General features: G+C 46.3%; 1 pseudogene; it reads left to right on the forward strand.

The window, feature by feature from the left end:
* The first annotated feature begins 1,030 nt into the window (after nucleotides 1-1,030).
* Nucleotides 1,031-1,152, forward strand: LOC140694240 (U4 spliceosomal RNA; annotated as a pseudogene).
* The last annotated feature ends 5,939 nt before the right edge of the window (nucleotides 1,153-7,091 follow it).

Here is a 7,091-nt window from a genome sequence, read left to right on the forward strand (position 1 = left end):
GGCTGGTCGATATCTCAGACCACACCTGTAGCCCTGTGCTGTGAAGGGTCAACTCCACAGCTCGGGTTACTCACACACTGAGCATTGCAAAGAGAGGACTGGTCCTTGACATGCGCCTACGTGGTATTTTTAGACAGGGACATGACAGTAGAGCAGAGTCATGAAGTTGCTGGGGTGATCTCTACCCGCCAGAACAGAAAGGAACCCCTTTATTAAAGCCTGTGAAGGGCAGGGTGGGACCAAGGTTGGAGCTGGCTGGAGGAGCTTTCTCCCTGTAGACTGCCCAGTGACATCAGGGCTTCAGTGGAGCGAGTGGTTATACGGGGGGAATGTGATGGCTCCTGGTACACTCTGTGAACTGTGCTCTCATAATGGGGTTTTTTTTACTTGTTGTCAGAAATGTATGCTGCATTATATGATCAGAAGCCATATTATTAAAGTTTAGATGGAAGGGCTCAAAAAAGAAAGCTCTGAGCCCTTGGAATTACCTTCCTGGTAAGAGTGAGGTCTTGGACCACACTGTATCACTCAGGCGCTGATGCCTGACTGATGCCCTCCCCTCCCAGTTAAAACCCTGGACACCAAGGCGTGAGGGAGCTTACCTGACGACAGTGCTTTGCACATGTTGTCACATGTCATTGCTGAGAGAATTTGGTACATCCCTGTCTAACTCCACTGAGCAGACAATGGCCCCTGGGTTCTCCTAGACTTTGCCCTTTACATCTTTCTCTTTTCTTGATATTAATCTGTGTCCTTTCACAACAGACCTTAACCACAAGTAAGACAGCTTTCCTGAATCCTCTGGGCCCTAGCGACCGTGAGTGGTCTTGGGGGACCTCTAGTCACAGCGAACTTGGGTTTGGCAGCTCACCATTTGAAAGCCAATACTCTAGAGACAAGTGTGGGTCAGAAAGGAAAGGTCACTTTATTTAGAAGGACTGCAACCTTGGGAGAAGGTAGACTCATGTCCAAAAGCCAACTCCAAGGATTCTGCTCAACCATGAGTTTTTAAGGGGAAAAGGGGGAAACCATTTTTGCGCAGTGGCAGTATCATAGCCAGTGAGGTTTATCCAAGGGGTGACTGTTGCTAATTGAAAACTTTTCCCAATACCCCTCCATGACAACTTGAATTATAGTTGGCTTTAAAAAAAAGAAGAAGAAGAGGAAGAAGAAAAGAGGGAGACCGTCTCAGTTAATCTTTAGGGTGGGGGTTAGATTCTTCATCACGTTCCATTGCCTGCAGACTTACTGACTCCTGTGATTTTTCTCTAGACGTTATCTTGCCCATGTGGTCCACTTGCAGAATAGCTAAAGAGAAAGCTGGGGGAACAGATCTAGTCATCCATTAATCACTTATTCTTGTTTCCTACTAAAGGTTTGGGTTTAAACTATAGCGAGGCTCCATGGCCAAGGGGCTGCCTCCACTCCCACAAGCTCATTCATGACACACTGTTCAATGCCATCGGGAAGCTCTGACCTGTATCATGAGGCTCTCCCGAAGCTCACTGCATCATAGCATCCATCCAGAAGTCTTTGTATTTTACACAATCTCTGGGTTCATCTGAAACAGCCAGTGAGCCACTAGTTTTAAAACAGGCTTTTAGACAAATGCATAATTTCATGTAGCCACCACTATAGCATCATACAGCATAACTTCATTGCCCTAAAAATCCCTTGTGCTCCATCTATTCATTCCTCCCTCCCTCCCTCTCCCCAAACATGTCATTATGCATTTGTCAAAACCCATAGAATGTACAACATCAAGAGTGAACCCAAATGTAAACTATGGACTTTGGCTGATAATTATGTGTCCATGTTGATTCACCGATTGTACCAAATATGCCACACTGATGAGGGAGGCTGAGGGTAGGGGAGTATATGTGTGTGGGTGGGGAGGGCTGTGTGCAAACTCTGTATTTTCTGCTCAATTCTGCTGTAAACCTGAAACTGGTCTAAAAAAATAAAGTCTATTAATAAAAATAAACAAACAAACAAAGAAAAGAAACAAATAAACCAGACTTTTTGGAGCTTCTGATCTAGCCAACCAGCCGTGTGTTGCTTAAAATAACCTTTTAAAAAATCCCTTTTATTTGGTTTGTAAATTTCTAGAGATTGGAAATTCACAAGCTCCCAAGACAGCCCTCTTCAGTATTTAAGTGATTCACACCGTTGGAAAACTTCTTCCTTCTATATGTAAAATATCTCCACATGAATTCTGGGCTTTGCTCTTAATTATAAGCACTTGAGGCCATTCAGAGTAACTCTCACGTGCCTTCCACAGAACAATCCAAACACTGCAGTGTTCTTGTTCCTGCTCAGTCTTCTCTTGTCTTATCACGTGGTGTCTTATCAGTGGATCTCAATCAGGCTGATGGAAAAGGAGGTCTCCAGCCATCATCTGCATCAAGACCCTCGGGACAGTAACCACAGTAAGCATGAGGGTAGAATATAGCTATGGGTCTGGGAGAGAAGTCACAATTTTTAAGTAATACAATCTTTATTCTAATGCTTTATTTTTATGATTGTAAGATTGTATCAAACAAAGAAAAACCAGTTTCACAAGAAGAAACCCTCACCATATATCCATTCAATGTGTATAGACCCCAATATCACAGAAATATACTGATTTAAAGAAAGATAAATGATGTTATTGTTCACTTGGGTTATGCAGAAGCCAAGAGTCCATTAAAAATAGAATAAACCCTGGTAAGTATCAGGCAGGTGGATGAGGGAGAGGGTATATTTCCAAGGAAGAAGAAATGACTTTTCTTTTTTTTTTTGGAGGAGGGGGGTAAACTGGGTTTATTTATTTGTTTATTTTTTGAGTGGCAGTACTGGGGAGTGAACCCAGAACCTCATGGATGCTAAGCACACACTCCACCACTGAGCTATACCCTCCCCCTAGAAATGACTTTCTGAACTTGTGAACTTTGGAGAAAGCGCTAAGCCAGCATGGTACAGCACCTCAGGGCTCTATTTACTAGCTGCCTGCCTGCAGACAAGGAGAATTTTGTCTGCCCTCTGCCTTGTGAGACCCTGTCCCTGTGGAGTGTGGCCTGTGGTTGTCCAGCTCTTCCCGTAAACGGCAGCTAATTCTGCCTACGTCAGCGGCACAGTACTGAAATACATTGTGCGACCACACATCCCTCACGTCCTCCGACTGACTTTCCATCAGTAATAAAGCTTTTATTCTCCCCAAGGGTCCGGCTCCAATTTTTTTCTCCTCACATATTTGAGTTTGAAAGGGTAAAAAAAAAGAGTTACTTGGTGGCCCCCTTTCCAAGACTGTGAGTGCAACACACGAGTATAAACTGATTCTCAGAAGTCCAACCCAGATCCAACCCCAGCTTCTCAAAGCGGTCCTGACCCCTCTAGACTAGACAGAAGTAACTTTTCCTCTGTTACGTGTTTGGAACCTTCAGTTCACCCCGAGATCAAGCTTCTTTCCATCTCGTATACATACATGTATTCCTCCCACGTGACTCTGATCTCGGGGTCTGTGTTATTACTCCTCCTTTCTGCCCCTCGGCTGCTTCCTGAGCGCCATCCATACTTGCGGATGGCCGTGAAACCCTCCCAAGCCTCTCAGACACCCAGGACAGACATGCTTTGTGAGTCACGTGACTCTCACAGTCTACAACCAACCAACCTCTCCTCTTTTCCAATTTGATCTGTGGCAGGAGACGAAGCTTACTGCTGTGACTTCCTGCCTCTCTGCCAGGCTGTACCTACTGGAGTCAGGCGCCAGTGTGCCCTTGAAACACTTCTGTCCCTTTCACAGACTGTTACAGCCCTCCAAAGTCACCACATACCGCGGGCCCTGGCATCCTGGTGTCATTCATTCTCATTGCACTATTGGCCAAGCATCATCGAACTGGGAGAAGCCTGGCATAAATGCCTATGGAAGGTCTCAGTTTCCAAACCTCTTGACTAAAGATCATCTGGTGTGAAATAAAGCAAGCAGGTGTGGCAATGACTCTTTTCTAAAAGGAGATCCAAATGTCACATCGATGCCATAAATAGAGCAAATTTTTCTTTGGTGACCTTTGCATTCTTTAAAGGCTGAGCTCTCTTCTCTGCTATAAAATCTGATAGAAAATTGCCTCTTGAAGCCAACTATAAAAACCAAATGTTTCAGTGCAGCGGGGAGCCTCGGAGGGAGGTGTTAAATAACCCCAACTTTCTTATTCCTCCTAATATGTTCCTAATATTCTTCTTTTGTTCAAGGAGGGCATTTGGGCTTAGAACCTTCCAGCTGAGCTGGAAAGGCATCGGATATGGTGTATAATTTAAGACACTCAACAGAGCTGACAAGCACTAATGGAGACGGGGTTAAACAAGTTGATGGGGTCGGAAACGTCAGGATACAGATGCAAAGGAGACATTCAAGGTCAATTGGCAGGCTGTGGACGATACAGGAACACAGTCCACCGGCCACCAAGAAGCTGGAATAATCAGAGGCCTGGGTCGGAGAGCACGAAGTCTCTCCCTGGGGCTCAGAGCCTCGAACCGAAAAGAAAACCAGCAGGAATGCCCCTCTCACCTTCACCCTTAGCTAGTTAAAGCCAGCCGGAATTACCAACACCAGCATTCACACAGCAGCACTTCTCCGACGTTTGCTGTCAACAGGAATCGTGCTGAAATTCAGATTCGGATTCTGTGGGTCAGCGACGGGGCCTAGGAAGCGGCATTTGTAGCACGTGGGTACTGGGGGCTCGGAACAGCACCCCGAGCCAGACACCCCCTGCGCGCCTCACCCGTGCTCACTCCTGAAGCCCTCCTGGTGGGCGGCTGCTGCATCTCGCTCATCTCAGAGGGCGCGGAGGGGTTACAAACGTGCCCCATTGTCATCACTCATGAACGCAGAGCGTGATTTGAACCTGGGCAGCCTGATCCCAGCGCCGGTGCTGGAGTAACGGCCAGGCTGCCCCGCTCGCCCAGGGCCAGCCCGGGTACCTACTGCGCCACTGCCCTCTGCGGACACACCCAGTGCTGGGCGCACCCAGGCTGCAGTGGCCGAGCTGATCCTGGCCACCGTCCCTCTGGGGTCCAGCTGAATCCGACAGGATGAGAAAGTGGCTCTAGCCACCACTCTGTGGAATAAGTCACTCGATCTGCCGTGGATGGATCTGCAGTGGCCGCTGCAGCGGAGAGTTTGCGGGCATCTTCTTCCCCCTTTTATGTGCCGTGTCGTTCCTACCTGTATCTGTCCCTGAGAACTGAAGCCCACAGCAGACCAGCGCAACGAACAATGCTCATGCTCTGGCTCTCATCTTTGCCCCCACAAGGGAATCTGGCTCCATCGTCTCAAGACTTTGTATCTCATCCGCCTTTGTGTTTTTAAAAGTCTTGTTTGTCTTTGCGCGGCAGAAAAACGCTGGCATCTCCACGGATGAAAACAGCAGTAAAAGTCCTGATGTGGAAGGGCCTCTGGGCCTGCTGCCCAGCCGCTCCAGGCAGCTAAAGATTTGAATTCTACTGAGTCACAATCCTCTGGGTCAGAGGCGCGGCAGGGATGGGGAGGGAGCCAGGCTTGCCTGGCAGGTCCCCGCAGGGCTCAGCCTCACCTGGGCACCAGGGAGGCCCTGCGCACCCAGAGGGGCGGCCTTAGCCAGACGTGTGCAGGCGCAGGGGTAGCAGCGACCTACCTGCCCATCACCCGGACAGGGAGAATGCAAAATGAATAACACATTGCCTTATAAACAGGGAGGAAACAAAACTTGCTCTCCTGGCCCCCCACCTCCCGTGAGAATGCTTCCCTTCTTTAATATTTATGGATTTTTTTTTCTGATAAATTTCCATCTTGGGTGCAAAGTTAAGAACATGCAAGAATAGGCAGGAAGTTTAAGGGTGGAAAATGCCATGTGACTTCAGTCAGTGTTCACCACGGGCAAATATGTAGTGTTGCCTTTTTCTGTGATGCGATCAATTGCAGGGAACGGAAAGCAACTTTCCCATAATGATATATATTTTCAAAGACATGTTTGGATTTTTGAGGTCAACAAAAGTATTATGTGTGCATAAAGTCAGCCTGTGAAGTATATTATTACAAAGCTTAGAGAAAGTCCAATTTACAGCTCTGCCAAATGTTGAGATAAAGTGTTTCTTACTTATTACAACCGATTCTTTCAGCGAAAGTGGATGTAAATATATATGTGCATGTTTGGATAATACAAATATTTTCCAATTAGCTGAGGGATTGAAATGCAATAAAAAGTTTGCACGGTTTTCTTTTTAGATTTTCTTTTCATTTTAATTCATTAGGCAGAGTAGCAGGATAGCAAATATTTAACTCACAAATCAATTCAGAAGTGCAGAGGAAATGTAATGCCTCAGTTTGTCTGTAATTAATCAGCTCTCCTTTCAAGCTGGTTAGCAAGAAAAAAACAACCCACATGTCCAATCTGTTGATTTGAGGTCTGATCCCATAGCTTAAATATTACCTTTAAATATTATTCAGTTTCTCTGGGTAAAACTGCTTCTCAGCTTTGAATTTGCTTATAAGTCCTTGAGGGCGAAAGGAGCTTGGGACCTCTTGGCTTTGGAGCTAATTGTGGTCTTTGGATCCACATGGAGTCTTTGCATCACATCTTACTCTGGTCCCTCTGGTATCAAGGACCATATCCCTTGTCTGACCGGGAATGTTTGGCCCTTCTCTCATTTCAAGCTGGCTCTCTAGCAGATGTAAGTTGCCATTTATTTTCTCCAGGTCAGGGCCCAGGAGTGCCCCTAGGTAATTTAGCCTCCCCTTGGTCAGCACTGGTCGGGTAAACTCCTTTGAGGTGTCAACTGGATTTCCCAGGCAATATGCTGAGTCACAGAAAGACAAATACCACATGTATTCACTCATATGAGGTTATCAAAAATAGTCAAACTCAGAGAAGCAGAGAACACAATAGTGGTTGCCAGGGGTGGGGGAATGGGGAAGTTGTTATTCAATAGATAAGAAGTTTCAGTTGTGCAAGTTCAAAAGATCTGCTCTACAACGTGGTGCCTGTAGTTAACAGTACCACATTGTACACTTATAGTTTGTTGAGAGAGTAGATCTCATATTAAGTGTTCTTACCACAAAAAGAGAAGAAGGAGGAGGA

This window comes from Vicugna pacos, unplaced genomic scaffold, assembly GCF_048564905.1.
Source record: "Vicugna pacos unplaced genomic scaffold, VicPac4 scaffold_20, whole genome shotgun sequence".
Taxonomy (NCBI): Eukaryota; Metazoa; Chordata; class Mammalia; order Artiodactyla; family Camelidae; genus Vicugna; species Vicugna pacos.